General features: G+C 36.3%; 1 long non-coding RNA gene across 1 annotated transcript in view; it reads right to left on the reverse strand.

Annotated features, from left to right (window-relative positions):
* Positions 1 to 6,209: 6,209 nt before the first annotated feature.
* LOC145769211 (uncharacterized) overlaps positions 6,210 to 19,243 on the reverse strand; it is an 81,923-nt gene continuing 68,889 nt past the window's right edge. Inside the window, exon 4 of the long non-coding RNA XR_014288991.1 lies at positions 6,210 to 6,323. This is a non-coding gene — a long non-coding RNA (uncharacterized LOC145769211). The remainder of the gene's footprint in view (positions 6,324 to 19,243) is intronic.

Below are 19,243 nucleotides of genomic sequence, written 5' to 3' on the forward strand. Positions count from 1 at the left end.
TTTCAATATTTCAATTTCCTTCGTCACAGACGCCTGGGTTAAACCAAGAATATCTACAATTCAATTCACAGAAAACACGAACCCACAACAGTGAACCCATCCTGCCTCGTTCGTATAAGTTTGTACCACCAGTGGGCCGAAATCTTGTCAACCAACCTCCGGGAAAAGATTCGCAACTAGTGACAACGATTTCATTCGATGAGGAGAAACATCACGAACAGGCATGGATGGCTGCAGTAAATAACATCCTATTGATGAATTGCGATGCAGAAATGCACACACACTTCTTACCACGCTGCTCGATCAGATTCTGTTGGACAACCGGAAAAATGCATTAAAGCCCTCTTGCCACTTTTCCACGAAAAAGCCGCCACTCCAGAAATGATTCGACATGGAATGGAACTGGTGAAAAAGACAACAGAGGACCTCGACCCACACCAAGTCCCTGTATTGGTAGTGGATCAACCACTCTATGACATCGCCAAAAAAATGCAGTGGACCTTCCCTGACATTTTTGGGGAAGACAAGATTGTGGTCATGCTAGGTGGGCTCCACATTGAGATGGCTTTGTGAAGCACCATGGGAGATCTTCTGCGTGGGTCTGGATGGCCTGAAACCCTGACAAAATCTGGGCTAGTGAATACAATAGCAGCAGCCACAGCTTTTCTGAAAGCCTCCAATGTAATGAGAACAAGATATGCCCATCAAGTTCCTGTTGTGGTATTTAACAGCTTTCTAAAACGAGCATACGAAGACAGTGGAACCGAGATGGCTCTTGAGGATTGGGTCATTGTAGCTTCCCAACAGAGTCCAACGTTCAAATTCTGGCTACTCATACACAAGTACCAACAGATCATATTCATGTTCATCTGGGCACATCGGGAGAGGAAGTTAGAACTCATGGTTAACACCTTGCAGAAGCTTGCCTCTGTTCTTTGCTCTAGACCACCACAATTACGCAAGGTGGATTCCAATCTTTGTCCGAGAACTGGAAGGTCTTCCACTTAGCATCCAGGAAGAATTTAATATGGGACACAGGACAATAAACTAAAGCAATCACCGTTTCTCATCCTTACCTATCAATCAAGCACACGAGCAAGCCAACAAAAGGGTGAAAGGAGTTGGTGGCATTATTGGTCTCACTGAGAATCGTGACATGTTAGAACGCTGGATATTGACTGGCCCAGAAATCATCCGTGTTGTTGAGGAGTTCAGTGGTATAAATGCTCACGACAATGATGAAGAAGAACTCCCTTATCATAAAGAAGGATATGCATCTCAGCACCGATTTCTGCGCCATGTTAAAGACCTGATGGAGGTGTTGCTGAGCAGTGGAAATCCTTTTGAGGAGTTCAGTGGAGACATGGTTACATTAGATGACAAAATGTGTGAGTCGGCAGTTGCTGCTGTATCTGCCCATACAGTCGAGTCTTTGGGACAAGAGCAGTAGGCTACAATAACTTCAGACAGAGTGTGCTTGACTCCAATGACACACCTTTTACAGCGCCGATCAAGCGCAACAAGTTAGTGTTCTTCCATGAGAAGAAAACACAAAAAGTCAGCAATTAAGCTGAAAATGCAGCACTTCAAACGTCACGCAGAGCTTTTTGGGCAAGCTTTTCTTGTGTTAGACAGCCGTGGGAGAAACTTGGAGAAGTTTTTTCAGCACGAATCTTCCCTATACACCCACCTGCGTTGTCTTCTGAAGGGTCCCTCAACTCTTGTACCAAGTCAGATTTGCTGGTATATATCACGGAAGCCAGTGCAAGTAGCGCAATTTCTGTCGACGAGGAGTTACTTGCGCCAGATGTTTACGACTTCATTATTATTGACAGTGGAGTACTGATACACTCACTTTCTGGTACAACTGTCCAATAGGGTGGGCCGTTTTTGACTTTTTTTCAAAGTTCAAAAACGGCTAGTCATAAAAAGTGGCACATGCATGAAAAAATTACGTGTGCAAAATTTCATCAGTTTGGGGGTGCATCTTCTGCCCCCGCAGGGGGGTCAAACTTTCAATTTTTTGAAAAAAAATGGGAAATTTCACTTTCCGTTTTAACATAATTTTTTTTATAATTTTTCTACTGGCTAGTTATAAATTGGAAGTGGGATGTACCCAGAACTGTCCTATGTAAAGGCATGTTCGAAGCTTAAAGTTTACTGCCCCCGCATCGACGACCAAAATGCTGAATTTTCACCAATTTGAAATGCTATTTTGTCATTGCTCAATAAACAAACTTGTCGCAAAAGGGCGAGATGGTGTTAACGCTGTACGCTCATTTATGTTCTGTCCACTAACTTTGCAGGATGATACGAATGAGGTACGAACATCAGTACACATTTATGATAAAGAGTTACAAAAAATAAATAAATAACCTTTTGAAGTCAAATTCTAGAGGTGGGCCTAAATTTGAGCAAAATTTGGACCAAATGAAAGAATCTGCAAAGCAAAAATATTTAAAATCGGTTGTTGTAGCCTAAGTGTTCCAATTTTTTGAAATGTACTTGACCGCAGGAATATCGTGTCCCTGTTACAGAACAACAAGTTCCTTCTTGATCAAAGAACAACTCGCATAATGGTGATTTATAAACATGATAAATCGGCCATATAATCTAATTTTAAACGTTTTCCGAGGAGAGTTTAAATTTGTACTTGTAGTTTAAATTTGTTTCTATGACGACATTTACCCACCAGTTCGGAACGCTTGTTCAAAAGGTGGCCACTATCAGCCTTCAGAATGGCCAGCTTTTCAGCCAAACATAGGCCACAATTATTACGACCACCTCCACTATAAGGCCGAGCACAGCTGTGGATGGACCAAGTTATTTTAGGATCAACACCCTTGTCCTTAAGGTCCCAAACTGCCTTAGATAGTTCGGTGCTGTTTCGTTTAGACCTATCATTGAAGGTACATTTATGGTTGGAAAAAAGTTTTTTTAAAAGTAGTTTCACAACAACCAATGTAATTAAGGACCTTAGGACCGTTATCAATGGAGCTTTGTAAACAACGGCCTTCTGCAAGCATTGCCCATTCAAAGGACAATCTGGCTTCACCGTGCAATTGCAACCAGGCTGCGATGGTTCATTATCAGTCTGCAATATTGCTTTATTGTGGGAGGATATGATGCTTGCAACATTCGGAGTACAACTGTAGCTCAGCTTAATAGTGTTACGGTTGAATTTTTTATGCAATCTATGATGGGGTGGAAAGTGTATGGAAACAAGTTTGAAAAATTTCTTACCAATATTGCTATCAACCTGCAAGCTAAAAGGAGGGTTAAACCATAAAATTGTTCGACTCCTTTTCCTAGATGTTCGTAAGTTATTAACAGGGTTGTAGCAAACTCTCTCCGCAAAACCACTTTTCAAAAGGGCATCATTATAAACAGATGCGGTCTTATCAAATTCATTTTGGCCAAATGATGTGGCGGACAATTGCTTTGCAATCATAATCGGGATTTGTCTCTTAATGTTGGGTGGGTGATTGAACTGGGCATGGATGTAAATGGGATCATTATTGGGTTTTCGATAAGGCCAGAATTTACCAGACAGCAAATTCAAAGTGACGTCAAGAAAATCAGTTTTAATTAAACCAGTATCCACAGTAATATTTAAGCCATGTTGTTTAAATAATTGAATGACATTTTTTCTCAAACGATCAACTTTAGGACCAGATAAATTACGCAAAATAGCCAGACCATCATCACGATATAACCCAAGCATGTCTCTCATAAATGTCGTCATAGAAACAAATTTAAACTCAAGTACTTCAAAATAAAATAAATTTCTTTTGATTTTCACAGGTTATTTTTAAAAAAATTTCATTTGATTTTTACAGGTTATAAATCTCATTTAATTTTTACAGGTTTAGAAACAGATTTCATTTCATTTGTTCAGGTTACTACAGGTTACATCATCACAATTCTTTGTGGTTATAATTTTGAAAAAAATAAATTTCATTTGATTCTTACAGGTTACAAATCTCATTTAATTTTTACAGGTTTTTAAACAAACAATTTCCATTTATTTTGTTCAGATTACTACAGGTTGCATTGATCATCAAACTGCAGTTTGCTTTTTTGTGATGTCATAGAGGTTGCCATCAAGTTGCTTGGTTTCCAGATGGACAAATTAATTGAAACTTTGTAGTAATGGATGAAGGTAGCCCTTAGTAATTCTGAGGTTTTTTTTTCTGCAGATTGGATTACGGTTATAATATTTAATATCTTTTCAGGAAGTACAGGTTTAAAGGTTTTTTTGCAGATTAAATTACAGTTGTAATATTTAATATCTTTTCAGGAATTATCGATTCATTACTTTTTTTGCATGTTTTTGCAGACCTTCTGATGATCCGTTAGGTGAAACAATTTGTAAAGGCTTCAGATAGTAATAACTATATTTGATTTAATTTGCTCTGCTTTGCTTTTTTGCTTAGCATTGAGCACTTTTTGTAGTATTGATAGTTTTTATTGTTTTACAATTATTTCAATATATGGGCCTTCGTTAATTTGTTAGCCATTTTCTTATTGAATGTATTGTTTCGAGGAGTGTTTTCAAGCAATTTTGCAAGCCTTTTGTTATAATTGAGTTTGCTTTATGACCCTAAACCAGGGGTCGGCAACATTTTGAACACAGCCTGCCAGTTTTCGAATTATGTGGCTATGTGCTAATGTTAATGACTTATTCGCGTGCCAAACATCTTTTAGGTGCGGACAATTTTGCCCTAACTGCCCTAAATTATACGAGCTGAATCTGTAGTCTATTGATGTAAAAATTTGGCATTCTTGCGTGCCTTCGACTAACTGTCTGGTCAACTCTGCATTGCTTCGCTATGTCGCAGTCATTCGTACTTCTAACGCAGAACTAACAAGATTGTTACACATTTATTTGGAATTTAACTCAATATAAGAAAACGTAATGCTCTAATCGTGTTTACTTTATTTTAACTGAATTACTCATACATACAAACCTAGGTTTTGAGACCAAAATCACCATTCTAGGTTCAATAGTAGGCTATAAAAGTTACGAGGCATAATGTGAAAAAATCTGGAATTTGGCCGCCATCTTGGATTTTGACCGCTATTTTGTTTTTTTTTCATCTGACAGCTTGACACTCGAACTAAAATTGTTCCATAGGTCCTTACCGTCAAGTTGGTACTAAAAACAAAACTTTTGCATCAAGTTGAAAGGAAATTGAAAAAATGCACAGGCATGGAACCCCACTATAAATGTAATCTTCCTTATAAAGTAGAAATAAGAAGATTTATGTCCAAATTTTATAATAACAAACTACCGGAAAATTTCAAAACTTTTAATTTACACATGTATCCGCTATACATTCATACAACAACCGACGCTCAAGGTCCAATTTGCTTTATAGTCATCAGGCAAATACTCAATTATTTCAAAAAGTTTAAAATGCATGGGAATCAAGGTATGGGGCAATTTAGCCCAAAATATTAAGAAAACATGAAAAAAGGCTACAAAATGTTCAGTAAAATGTGCAAAAAACACTTCTTCAATAACAAAAGTAAACGACCATCCATCTAAATAGATAGTTTAGTTAGTAAATGGTGTGATATTTTATTGAAGTCAGAGCCATTTCTTTTCAACCAAGGTTATGCTACTGTATGTGTTTTCACAATTTTAAATTATTCAATTTTTAATTTTAAATTAATTTCAATTAATTTTAATTTTAAATTATTGGCTTTTGGATTTATTTTCGACTTATCTCTTCCAGCATACAGTACTTTAAAGATAATGTAACCATGAGGCAAAACTTGCAAGCAATTTAAAAGAAATACCGTTCAGTGTCGTAGCCTACCTAAAGAGACATTTGAAAGGAAAAAGCAACTGCTAGGGAGACAAATACCATTCAATATTAATTGCAATGATATTAAAACGTTGCAACAGCATTAAAACATTTTTTTTTTGGTGACAGAATATTACTTTTCCAAGCCCCGTATGCTACGTGTCTGATACCGGTATTCTCAAAATATTTTGTGTTCTCTTCGCTGGCCTAGCACGCCTCTGAATTTTTATGGGTCTACAGGTGTGCCACAAAATAAAAAAAGTTAATATTGTATTAGGTATTTGGTGTCTAACGGATTCCAAAACCAAGCGATGCAATTTTTTTGGAGAAACATAAAATTAAAATTTTTAACATGCGTGTGCTGATTTTCTTCAGACACGGTAAACACATTTTTACCTGTTTGACAACTATCTCCTCCATATCCCCTGGCACACTCGCACGTGTAAGATTTACGGTTTCCTCTGCATCTCCCTCCGTTTTGACAAGGCGAGCTTCAGCAGAGGCTTCCAACTAAAACAACAAAACTAAACGTGACAAAGTGGAAATTTAAACTTTGTCAGAATGCCTAAATTTTTACATACTAATTGATATCGCAAAATCTGACACACTGTGCAGCGTGCGCAATAGATAAAGCTGCGCCAAAGGAAGATATTTGGTTCATGTTGAATAGGCATCTGGAGAGAGCCTAGACGCCACATGGTAATATGAGATGACTAGGTGAACAATTCTATATTGACCTTTGCTATGTTGATGTGTATTGTTTTGATATGATGGTCAGAAATAAAAAAACAACTGAACTGAACTGAACTGACGACATAATAGATTTACACACTGCCTTCCATTGTGGCACAACGAAGACAAGCACAAGCTTCCGGACAGTCACAAAATGAACATTACTAGGAATTCTTCTTGTGGTTGTTAATTTGTTTGTTTAATGAAGTAAAGAATAAAAGTGACTGTGACAATATTTCAATCAACAACTAAGCATTAGAAAAAATATGTACAATTATAAATTAATATCTCCGTACTAATTTCATGATTATCTCCTGAAATATGATTAGAACGTTTATGCATGTATATAAGACAAGATAAGTATAAGACAATATTAATCTACAACAAGCTATCTTATGCACTGGATATGTACGTTATGCATAAATTTTCACATGCATGTTACACATGGAACCATGGCTACATAGAGATACGGCCTAATTTGTTACAGTCTACAGACCTTTCCAGTATTTGCCAAGTTTTGGTAACTGTCTAAATGAAATTTTATGAAAATAATATTTTAACGTTATTTTTGCTGCTTTTCTAGGGTCAAATTGTGTTAAATCAAACATAATTATTTTTCAGAAAATTTCAGTTTTACTGTTAGCCATTTGATAACAGATTGATTGAAAGTCTTTTAACTTAATTTTCTTATTATTTAATGTTTTAAAAGATTTTGTGTCATTACTAGTCAGCAACAAGTGACAAATATTTCATAAATTTTAGTCAGACAGTAGCTTTGCCGTGATTTGGCAGAACCTAATATCAGCCATTTTCTAGTTTTCTAAATAAACGACTTTGTGGTTTATAGCTGTAAAATTATCAAGGTAAAACATTCGAAGTTAACTTTTCAAAGGCTGAAACGGACCACCAAACAAAATTTTTAAGAATGAAATTTGAGCCAGGTTTTTGTTTGTTTATTAAAACATGGTGTATATTTGGTTTTGCCAGATAACTAGTTATAACAAATGTATTAGGTTTGTATGATAAAACCTAATATATACTCTCGACGTTGACTTTAACGCCTTATTGGCTTATTTAACGTTATGCTTTTGTATGATAAAGCCTCATGTAAGCTAAATGTTGACTTTGACCACACTATGTTGGCTTTGTAAGCCTAAATCAAACCTAAAGTACCGGTAAGCCTCTGGAATTCTCCCAGAACTGTGTATCATTTCGTCAGTGTAATCTGTAGATAACTTTGCTGATATCACAGTGGCCTGCTAGGTTAAAGGCTAACGCCGATTTAAAATCAGTTGCTGGTAGCCTACTTGATTACCACGCATTCAATTAAGGCTACCGTACTATATTGGCTTCACAGCATCTGATAAGGTTGATTAGAAATGACCAAACACACTGGGTGGCGTACTCGCGGGCCTCTGCTTTAAAATCCTAATAATGCAAGCTAAGCTGTTTAGCGTACCGTAAAGTCAACTAAGCCATTAGTTTCTGGTAGCCTACTTAACAACCATACCTTCATTTAAGGCTACCGTACTACATTGGCTCATTCGCTACACAGCATCTGGTACGGTTGATTAGAAATGACCAAACACACTGAGTAGCGTACTCCCGGGCCTCTGCTTTAAAATCTTAATAATCGTAAGCAAGCTAAGCTATTTAGCGTACCGTAAAGTCAACTAAGCCATCAGTACACCACTAGGCTACGAAAAATCAAACTGATCGGCGAGACGTAAATGATACGACATTTAATGGAAAGAAAAGCTAGTGTGTTCGGATCGGACATTTTTAGGCTAGCCTACATAATTAAGCTTACTTAGTGCTTGACAACATTTTAGCTCAATCTACTATATCGAACGCTTTTAAATCCGCTTTATGCAACTCAAGAGATGTAATATGTGGTGAAGTAGCCTGCTACAATGCTGTTGAAATTTTGCCTGTCACTCGACGATATCCTGCTACGTGATTGGAGTAGATGAATATGTTAGGTTTCAGAAAAATTTTCTTGCACAGATTAGAATATGTTAGGTTTTACACACCAATTATCTCGAAAATCATACTACATTAGGGCACAAATTTTTGTCAGGAGATGCATGAAGTCTTTAAACGTTGAAAAATGCAAAAAAATCATTTTTGTTAAAGTGGCAGATATTAGGTTTACCAAAATCACGGCAGAGCTGTAGTCAAAGTCTACAAAATGTGGAAAATCAGGTGGAACCTCGATGCAACCATGATGATACACAATGGTAGGTTGGGACCTGCAGTGCAGGTTGCACTGCATCATGTTGCACTGGAGTTTGTTATTTTTTTGCCATTTTAGAAATCGAATTAGTAACTATGAAGAAAAAAATAAAATATGAAATGTTAACAATGTAAGTTAAAAAGCGAAGAAGATTTGTTTATTGTTAAGTTTTCGCCTTTTCCGCACTGAAAGTTTATTAGTAACGAGGAGGACAACTGTAACCTCCAGGATCAATTCGTCCTTGTTAGATTATCAGACGGGTTCATGGAAATGGATTTTATCGCAGAGTTAAGTTATTTAAATAAACGATTTGAAAAAGAATTAATGCCACAACAACAACAATACCTATTTGAAAACAAACAAAGATTTTGTACATCTACTGTATGTAATAACTAATTGTGGGACATTTTAAAATAATTCTTACTAATTTCACAATTTTGTTAGGATTAAGTCCTTTTAGTCGATGATTAAATGAAGAGCTTATTTCCAAAACCACTACATCCACTTTCGGTGATTTCGAGAAAACCACGAAAAACGTTTATGACAGTTTCGCTTGGTAAATGTAATGCGCTTTTGATTTCTAACGATGTATAACTACCTACTGAATTGAGCCATGACGTTTGTCCAGATCTAACGAATATTAGAGGGCTTAGAATCGCCTTTTCATAAAATTCGAAATGTGGATATAAGTGGTTTTGGAAATAAACTGGAGAATAAAAATTGCCAGAATGAAAGAAACCAATTTTTGAAACCATTTTTCCAAGCTGACTACCACTAATTTATCACCACAATCCAAATCCATTTTAAACAAAGCAAAAACACAGCTATAAAGCTCAAGTAGGTTACTTAGCACTGTTGGTAACTGCAACAGTAGGCTACCAGCCTACAACACTGCTTATCAGTGTTGCCAGATAGTAGATGCTTCAAACTAACAAACACATTTCAAATTTTGCCAAACTTAAAAGAGACTGGCTGCCAACTCACCAAAAATGTTTGCCAAAATTCTGCCAGTTCAAAATTTTACTGCCAAACAACATAAATTCTGCCAAATTTCTCGAATTTGGTAGTGAAATTTTCTAAATGGCAACACTACTGCTTATCACGAAACGATGACAAAACCATCAGCGATATGTCACGTGATACAATGGCTTAATATGATTGGCTAATTGTGGATACAAATGGTTTTGGAAACAAAGTGTGTTGTCGCGTTAATGGTTTTGGAAAGAAACGCAATTTTTAGTGTCGAATTTGAAGCAGATAGAAAAGATTTTGGAAAGAAAGAATTTGATAGTAGGTACCTATGGTAATACTCTACCTAAAGACGGACTTTTCAATTATCCCCAGAGATATGAGCCGGACAGCTACAGTACAAAGGAATCCATTTCCCCTTTCGTGACAAATTCCTCCGTTCCTACATGGATTGTTGTCACATGGTCCAACTTCTGAAAATTTGTAATAATGAACCTTTGGTGTGCCAAAATGCGTGTCACAAAGTATACGAGATAAGGTTATTGTAGACGATGTTGCCACACGTAGGGATTTATCCCCACGGTTGGGATTTTAGGACATCTGTAGGGAATCTCTACGGGAATTTTTACAGAAAGCTAATTAAAGTTGTGATACTTTTCATCTTAACACTCACAATTACCAAAGCAAACAAGTAAGCTATTCACAAAAATAATCATTAGTAGTCACCTCCTCTTGTTTAAATCTATAATTGACTTGACCAATGCACTGATTTCAGTTAAATTGTAGTCCAGTGGACTATATTTAATTACTTGTGACGCAAAGATTGTTTTTTATTATTATTTAAATTGGGTTACCTAATTAAACTAACATGGACTGATTAATTGGGCTTGATTGTAGCTTTTCAAGCTATTTCAAGCCTTTGATACGTTCCGAAGTTCTCTACATAAAAATGAAATATATTTGCAGCAGAAAATGTCTATTTTTCAAGAACATCATTAACCGATCAGTGTCAAAGCTTACGTTGCGACATGTAAGGGACTTAATACTGAAAAGATTGGGTGTTCATCAGGACAATTATCGTTTCTAGCACTAGTTGCAACGTTCATTTGATGAAAATGAAAGTAAAAAGTAACAACAAACAGGATGGTTTATTGCTTCACTGACGTTTCGCGCACCATGACAATGCGCATCCTCAGAGCGAATAACATACAAAATAAAATTTCACAAGGTTATATACTGCTGTAGTGCGATTGAAGGCAAGAAAAAATGAAACACACAATACTTTAAAGAATTGGCCAATGATGTGTGAGCGGTTGCTTTCCACGTTAAATTACATAAAAGTTTTCAACAATAGACATAAAATTCGAAGCAATGAAAACCACTATAAATTCGAAACGAAATTAGATTGCAATAACGTTTCCAACTGTGTTTAAGTAGGCTTGAAGCCTGCATGTCGAGACAATAATGATTTATAAGGTTTTGGTAAAAGGTTTCCGTCGTTCCGGTTGAGTACACATGATTTGCATGAGGAAGAATTATCTGCCAAGAACACTTTTCACCAGGCAGCACTGATAAAACATGCTAAATATAACAGCGGTCCAGAAAAGGGTATGAGGCAGATTAAAATCAAATTTCCTGTCTTCCTGTCTTCCTGTCTTTCCCAAGCGCCCACCATCCCTATCTCTTGCGTATTTCAGCCAGTCTGAAATAGCGGCATGGATATTTGAATTTGTTGGTGTGGACAAGTTATGGGTTCTTCGTACTCCATCTAAAAATAATAATGTCATTGGGATAAATTGCCAATAGCTGGTCCAAACCAATATGTCTAGTGGAAAAGGTTGGTTGCTGAAGCCACGTAACTAACTCTAACAAGCAACTTTTTCCCATAAAGCAATGAACTAATCACACTGAAAAAGCTCTGAAAGTATCTCACATGGATAAACTCAGAGTTACATTGATTACAATCAGTCTGGAAAAGAAAATGAGAATTATCCTGCTACAAATAAACTTTGAAATCATTTCTTCCAAGTTTTTGCGAATTGCTTCTCTTACAAAATAATACAAAATTATGATTTTTCGTCACTGTAATAAACACCTTTTTCATGCAACCTTGCATTAAATTAACTACAGAAGCTTTGCTTGTAGTTATTATTCATTAAAAACTGAGAGTTTGTTGAAAAAGAAACATAAGGTAAAACGGTAAACGCTTAAGCCGACCATGCTTGTGCTTGGAGTGAAAAAGGATTATAGAAAGCTGATGTAGCCTCATCATCATCCGTCATCATCATCATCACCAGCCCATTCCTCACAAATAAAGCAAGTTTTCATTGACCTGAAAATTCAAAACAATTTACTTTAAAATGTAAAAATGACCTTAATGACCTAACAAAAACTTGACCAAATAATTTAGTGTTTTTTTAGATTTTATGTTAAAAGTAATTGCTTTTAATCAATTACATCGTACCAAAATTGCAAAATTGTGATACAACACAGTAGTCTGAGCCAAAAAACTGGCGACATAAAACAAAACAAATTATTGAGGGTGAGCTTTTTTTATCAATGTAGCGGAAACACTTTGCTTAACAGTGTCTATTTTGAATAAACTGACTTTACTGACTTAAAATAAGTAGCCTAACGGTATTAAATTGACTTTTCATTGATCTATTAAGCTGAAACCTGTTCCTTACATTTAGAATCCTTACAAAAAACGCACCGCGCAAGCTTGCTACAAAAAGTTGACTTCATTGAAAATACAGTAGATAAGCTATGTACTGTAGTATTATCGAAACTAAAGCAAAAGTCACTACCATGCACACCCAGGTGTGTCCTAAAATCTAAATTTATGAATAATAATGTATTGCATTATAATTAATTATAGTACTACATCGGACTAATTAAATCATCTCATGCTTTATCAAAAATGCTAATAACAATAAAAACAGCGAATTTTGAAAACAGCGAAAACGGCAATTTTAATTCCCTTCATAATTTAAATAATATTGTCACTACTGCTAGCAGACTAAATTTATTTGTTTCTTAGCAACCGAAAAACACTATTGTTGATTTCTTTCTAAACTTAACTGCTGCATTCTTAAACTGACCTACTGAAGATTTTACTATGCCTGTTATAAAGTTGTGCTGAAGAGAATTTATTATTCGAAATCGCGATACACAACAAGATAACTTGACATCAATTGGACTAGTCGTACATTTGTCTTGAATTTATGTTTGTTTGGCTGACAATTTTTTTTTTTCTTACTTTCGAAGTAAATTTTTTAGCGTATTTAAAAACATCTCATGCGTCGATATCGTTAAAGATAGGAGGAAATTTTTTGGTGTGTGTCAGCTGTAGGTGTTCTACAACACTAAAAAATAAACAAATTTTAGTTTAATGCACCATGCTTGAATATTTTAGGAAAATAGTTTGTCATATGCTAAGGGGGCTAGTTGGAAAATAGTGGGTGGGGTTAGTTGGAAAATGTTTTAATAACAGCATAACTATGTAGTATGATACGAGTATATCGTCGTGGTATGATAATAAGTAGTATAAGTTCCAATGTACTTGTTTTAAGCAGACATACATTGTAAAATTTTAATTTGAATAACTTGGAAAGTGCTATATATGCGGCATCACAAGTTTTAACAATGCGTTTATTAAAAAATGTTTTTCCGATGATTAGATGTAGAATTCATTGCATTTTAATTTTAAAGCAAGTAAACATATTTGCTTACAACCCCATGTAAATGTTTGTTGGTTGAAAAAAGAGTATCCAGTTCATTAGTTGGCATTAAACTGACGTTTTTCAACTAACCCCAGGCATGGGGTTAGTTGAAAAATCAATTGTATGTTTGTTTATTTTAAATTTTCATTAAAAGCTGAATTGATTCAATACTTATTTTTGGTTGTATGATAGAGGACATCATAGATGATAATTTAAGCCGCTTCAAGTTGTCAGGTTATGCACCAATTGTTTTAAATTTCACTTTAAAAAAAAAAACTTTCCGACTAGCCCCACTCTCCCCTAAAGCAGTTATTGCGTGGTGCCGCGATTCTATTGTTGCAAGTTTAATTCTATTTACTTGTACTATCGTTATTTTTATTTTGCCTCCAAGTACGCAAATTTGGCCGCCGAGAAGGAGCTATCGGTAGGCTACGATGGCTGCCGAAAAAAAAAACGAGTTTTAAGGCATGTAGCCTCTCTCTCTCTTTAGGTATCATAGCTGATGCAGCCCTCGATGTACAATGATGTTCCAGTTTGATCGATCTCGTGCTTCTTGCCAAATTTTAGTAGGGTTTTTGATAAGTGGTTGAAAATTGTGCAAAAATGTGAATCTTTGTGCTCCTCTTGACCGTTTACCTAGAATTTTTCTACTTAAAGATAAATCTTCAAGTTCGCCTTTCCTTATAATGTGACCTAAGAACTTCAGCTGTCGCATTTCTAAAGATCTCAGTATCTGCTGCTCCTGGCCCATCTGTTGGAGAACTGCTCTGTTGGTTCGAAAAGCTGTCCATGGAATTTTAAGAATTCTTCGGTAAAACCACATTTCTGCAGCTTCAATTTTATTTCGGGTTTTTGCCGTTAGTGTCCAGGTTTCACATCCGTACATCAAAATTGACCAAACAAAGCATTTTAACAAACGAATTTTTAAGGTTTTGGAGAGCTTTCGATCTTTAAAGATTTTTGCCATGGTGTTGAAACTTGACTTTGATAATGCAATGCGTCGTCTAATTTCTTCTTCACATCGGGTGCTTGGATTCAGTATTGAGCCCAAATAATTAAATTTTTGAACCTGTTCAATTTTGTTATCATTGCAGTACACGCAAATTGTTGGTTCAGGAAGACGTTTCGAGACTGCCAGAGTTTGGTTTTGTTAATGTTGATTTTTAGTCCATATTTTTCACTGGATGTTTGAACTGCATCAAGTAAAACTTGCAAACCATACTGTGTTGCAAAATTTTGTGCCGTAAATATTATTTTGAGGCAAATATGAAAGATTATAATTAGGCTAAAAGCGAATGGCAGAAATTGTTATATTGCAAAATGTGCAGTAGCTTACATGACTTTAAAAGGGCACCCCTGCCCCCGCTTCCGGCGCTCCTGCCTAGTACTACAATCTGATTGGTAGGTATGCAAAGCAAAACTATGCTTTCCGGAAAGTATTTTTTGCCTTCATGCTCTTAACTTTTCAAGAAAGGTATTTTTGGTTATACTTTTGCGCTGATACCTTCTGCGGGCCGCACAAAACAACGTGGCGGGCCATATGCGGCCCACCAGTTGGTAACCCCTGTTGTAGGCTATGGTTGAAAATGATTGAAATGGAGAGAGTGGCATGCAAACGCACGTACATAACGGTTAGCATGGCATGTTACTAACCTATATTTGGGCACGCCTGCATATGCCCACGAAACATTACTTTGCATACTGCATGAAACAGTAGCATGGTTTTGAATCATGTAATTGTAGGCTATCTTTTTTTATTTCTGTGTTGTATTTACAGCTGTTGAACGACTGTTCAGACTATTGTATGAACATTTACGATTTTGTACATGGTAGCATATTAGGCCTATCGAAGTGTACAGGCGCGAATCTAAGAGTTTTTTTCGGGGGGGGCCAGAAAATTTGGAAATCAATTAAAAAGAAAGAAAAGGCTAAACAGATATGAACAATGATACTACGACATATACGATATGCTATAAAATAGACATTAAAAGAACCATTTTCATCAATTGTGTTGCCGAGGGACTAATATCAGCTGTTTAGAAGCTTATCAAACCATTTGATGCGGAAACATACAATTTCTACAATTTTTCACAAAATTTCGGAGGGGGCCCGGGCCCCCTGGGCCCCCCCCATAAATCCGCGCCTGGAAGTGTATTTTCTTTTGTTTTATATTTGTGTTATTCGTATTGTTTTCTTACTTTTACATTTTGTACAGGTCGGCTTACAAACTAAGTCTATAAATATTTTTATGTTGGACTTGTAATTAAATTTGCTTTGCCTTTTTTAGAAATCTTACATCATGAACAACAACAGAAGTTCGTGTGTTCTTCGTGCCTGCCGCCTGAAACGAAAAAAGTGCTTCAGAACCACTTGCACCTGTCTCTCCAGCGTCTCACAGCGAATGCAAAAGCCGAATGCCAATAAATACAGTGATGACGTCAATGATCTCCAGCTGCGATCTTTAGCACACAAAGAGTAAGACAAGGCTAGATTTGTATCAAGTCATCGGCATAGTCTGCTCTTCAAGAGAAAGAGTCAGACAAACAATGAATGCCTACTACGGTTTGCAACGGCGCTCACAAACAATGAATCTTTCTACGCGGTGGACTATTCTACACTAGGGTGGCTCGTTTTTGAACTTTTTTTACAAATGCGAAATTTTCAGCAAAATGAAAATTTTCAGAAGCTGTGTGGAAGCTGAAGGAATAGTTCAAATGACTTCAATTTTTTTTTTTAGGTTATTTAGATATATCTAAACAATATTGTATCTACCCAAACTAAAAATATTTTTGAAAAAAATTGCGTTTTTGACCCCATTTTTCGATTTTTGGGCCCCATAAGGAGGCTGAAGACAATTTGTTACGAATCTCAAATTTTGTCATGAGCGTTTTCTCACTCATTGGCACCATTTCCCCACTACCCCGAGAGAATTAAAAAAAAAGTTCAAAAACGAGCCACCCTATTCTACACAGCACAAACTCAGACATTTAATTTTGGAAGGCGGTAAAACAACGCAGCATCACGTCGCGACACGATACCACAAACACAACACCACATCATTATCACAAACACTCAACATACCTATTTTGTACTATATCTGTTACGATTTTATATCTTACCGTTGTTAACTCCTTAAATTTGAACTAAACTTGGTACCCTTGGTTCCAATTTAGCCCAAATTTGGGGGGCTCTGTAGCGATCCACTGTTGCGTCAGATAAGTTTTCCTTGCTAACAAGTGAATCATTTTAACCCATGCGTAATTTCCTAAACATTTGTATTTTTCCATCTATGCTGTTCTTAAAAGAAAAAAGGTAACAGAAAATAAAACTGTCCACTCTCGCCTTTTTAGGTACGTTTAAAATAAAACTTTGTCCAATGATGCTGTAACAGAGTGTAAAATTTTTATTTCAAATATTTGAAGGCATTTGCCTTCTTTCCCTTCCTGAATACGCCCCTGGTTATACTACCATGCTTTGAAACTCAACAAACTACACATGTCTTCTCAAATAAGCTTTTCACACTTGACTTAGAGCGGTGTTGTTCTACTAATAGTGTACCTGTCGATTTCGACACCTTTCGTTGTTAACGTATATCGACTTTCTCCCGTCTTTCTAATGTTAAATCTACCCAAAGACGCAATAACCATCAGGATAAAAGTTCTCAGTCCAAGGATCAAGATTATCAGTCAATTAATCGATTATTCAAACTTAAACAAACTATAGGTTTAACTTGATCATAATGATTACAGACAAAGTATGGGTCTTATACCACAAGCATTGGACTATACGGGGCTATGTTGCACAAAAATAAACTTAACGACAAAACAAACAATTGTGACAATTATAATTTTGCATTGTAGTGACCTCAAGTCGTTTGTACACCCACCAATTGGTGTACGCCGTACGTTGGTTGTATACAAACTACAGGGAAACTGTGGGACTTCACTGGACTGTTTCATATCAGGCGATAATGTTACATCAGTGCAGAAGGTGTGACGTCGGCAATATCATTTAAGTTTTTGTTACCAACAATCGATCGGAATGCTTAAACGACTCCCAGGCCGTAATTTACGCGAATCTGCTTCGTTTGATCGTAAAATGCTATATTTTTAGCAAGGAGTTTATAGTACATAAAGGAACAATAGAGTTGTTTCTGTGTTGCTTGTTATGGATGTCGTACAGTTTATTATTATTTTGAGTGTAAGTCCATGCAACTTTATTGAAACTTCATTCAAACTTAAATATAACAACATGAATATTTGAAAAATTGAGGTTGAAAAAGTTGTTTTTTGGAAGATTTGATAAACAAATCGTCAATTTCTAAAGGAAAAGCGCACACATGATTTGTTTGACGTTTTTGTCCAATGTGTTCACACAGATCTATGTGCACCGAAATAACGTGTAATCTGGCAACCAATTTCCTCCTGCTTGACACGTGACGTTGGTGTAGGCAGCGTTTAAAAGCCTTCCGGAATCTTTACATTCGACTTGAAAAGATGAGCCGGTTGTTTGGTACGATCCGGTCACGCCAACAGCTCGAACTTCGGAGCTAAGACGACTTTCATCGAAGAGACATCCGGACACAGCTGCAATGCAATGAGAACATTAAGTCTGCTTAGCGTATAAATAGATGGTTAGTAAACTTGTCACCTTTTCCATCAACAAACATTTCGTTTCAACATGCACAAATGAAACTAGAAAATATCCCCGAAAAAATAGAAGTTCATGAAATATGGATATACATAGCAAAGCAAGGAGAGGAACATCTCTCCTTTTGTCGAATCTGCAAAAAGCGAGGTCATTGGGCAGCAGATTGCGCCCAGTGCGATGTATGCAAAAATAAGGGACACACAGCCCAACAATGTATAACGACGCAAAAAATAAACAATACACCTCAACGTCATACCTTCCACAAAATCATAAAAACAAAACATCACTATCAAAAATACTATCCACAAACTTACAAAAATGGAATGATAACACAATAATACTACTGGGTGACTTTAACCTAATCACAAATCGTCTAGATACGGCAAACCCTCAATCCTTCTCCAACACCTATGACAAAAAGGTTTTCAAAACACTAGCTAATAACACTGGTCAACAGCAAATTTTAATCGAGCTCGTGATTGATTGATTCTAGAAGCATTTTGTGCGCTGATTTCAAAAATGTCTTTACTTTTTTCCTAGCACATCATGTTTTCTAGATATTTCAATTTTAAAATTTTGAAGACATGCCACATTTACAGGCAAGTAAAGCAGTTTTGTTATTCGCAAATTAAATGTGACGTCATAATAAAACAATGATATAAACAATAAAACAATGATACGTCATAATCAAGCAAAGGGACAAAATAACTTATCCAAACTTGGAATCTGCTCGCCGGCCGGTTCCTCATGATGAAACCATGTCGCCACCTTTACCTCCACAGGGAGGCCTAGATTCCATTGAAAATGATGGTGATGACGTCGCTTCATTAAGCGAACTCTCATCAACAAGTTCTGAGTATCAAGAAGAAGGCAGGCCACAGTTATTTTCCCAGGAGCACCTCAATGATTTGATTAGAGACCTTGGCCTTTCAAAGCAAAAGTCAGAAATCCTTGCGTCAAGATTAAAAGACCTCGCTGCGTCTTAAAAGACCTCGCTGCGTCAAAGACCTCGCTGCTTTGTTTAAAGTTGGTGGCCCCTGTGCTTTTGTCATGATATTGAAGAACTTTTTCACAAATTGGGAGAAGTTCACAATCTTCATGAGTGGCGAGTTTTCATTGCT

This window comes from Aplidium turbinatum, chromosome 1, assembly GCF_918807975.1.
Source record: "Aplidium turbinatum chromosome 1, kaAplTurb1.1, whole genome shotgun sequence".
NCBI classification, from domain to species: Eukaryota; Metazoa; Chordata; class Ascidiacea; order Aplousobranchia; family Polyclinidae; genus Aplidium; species Aplidium turbinatum.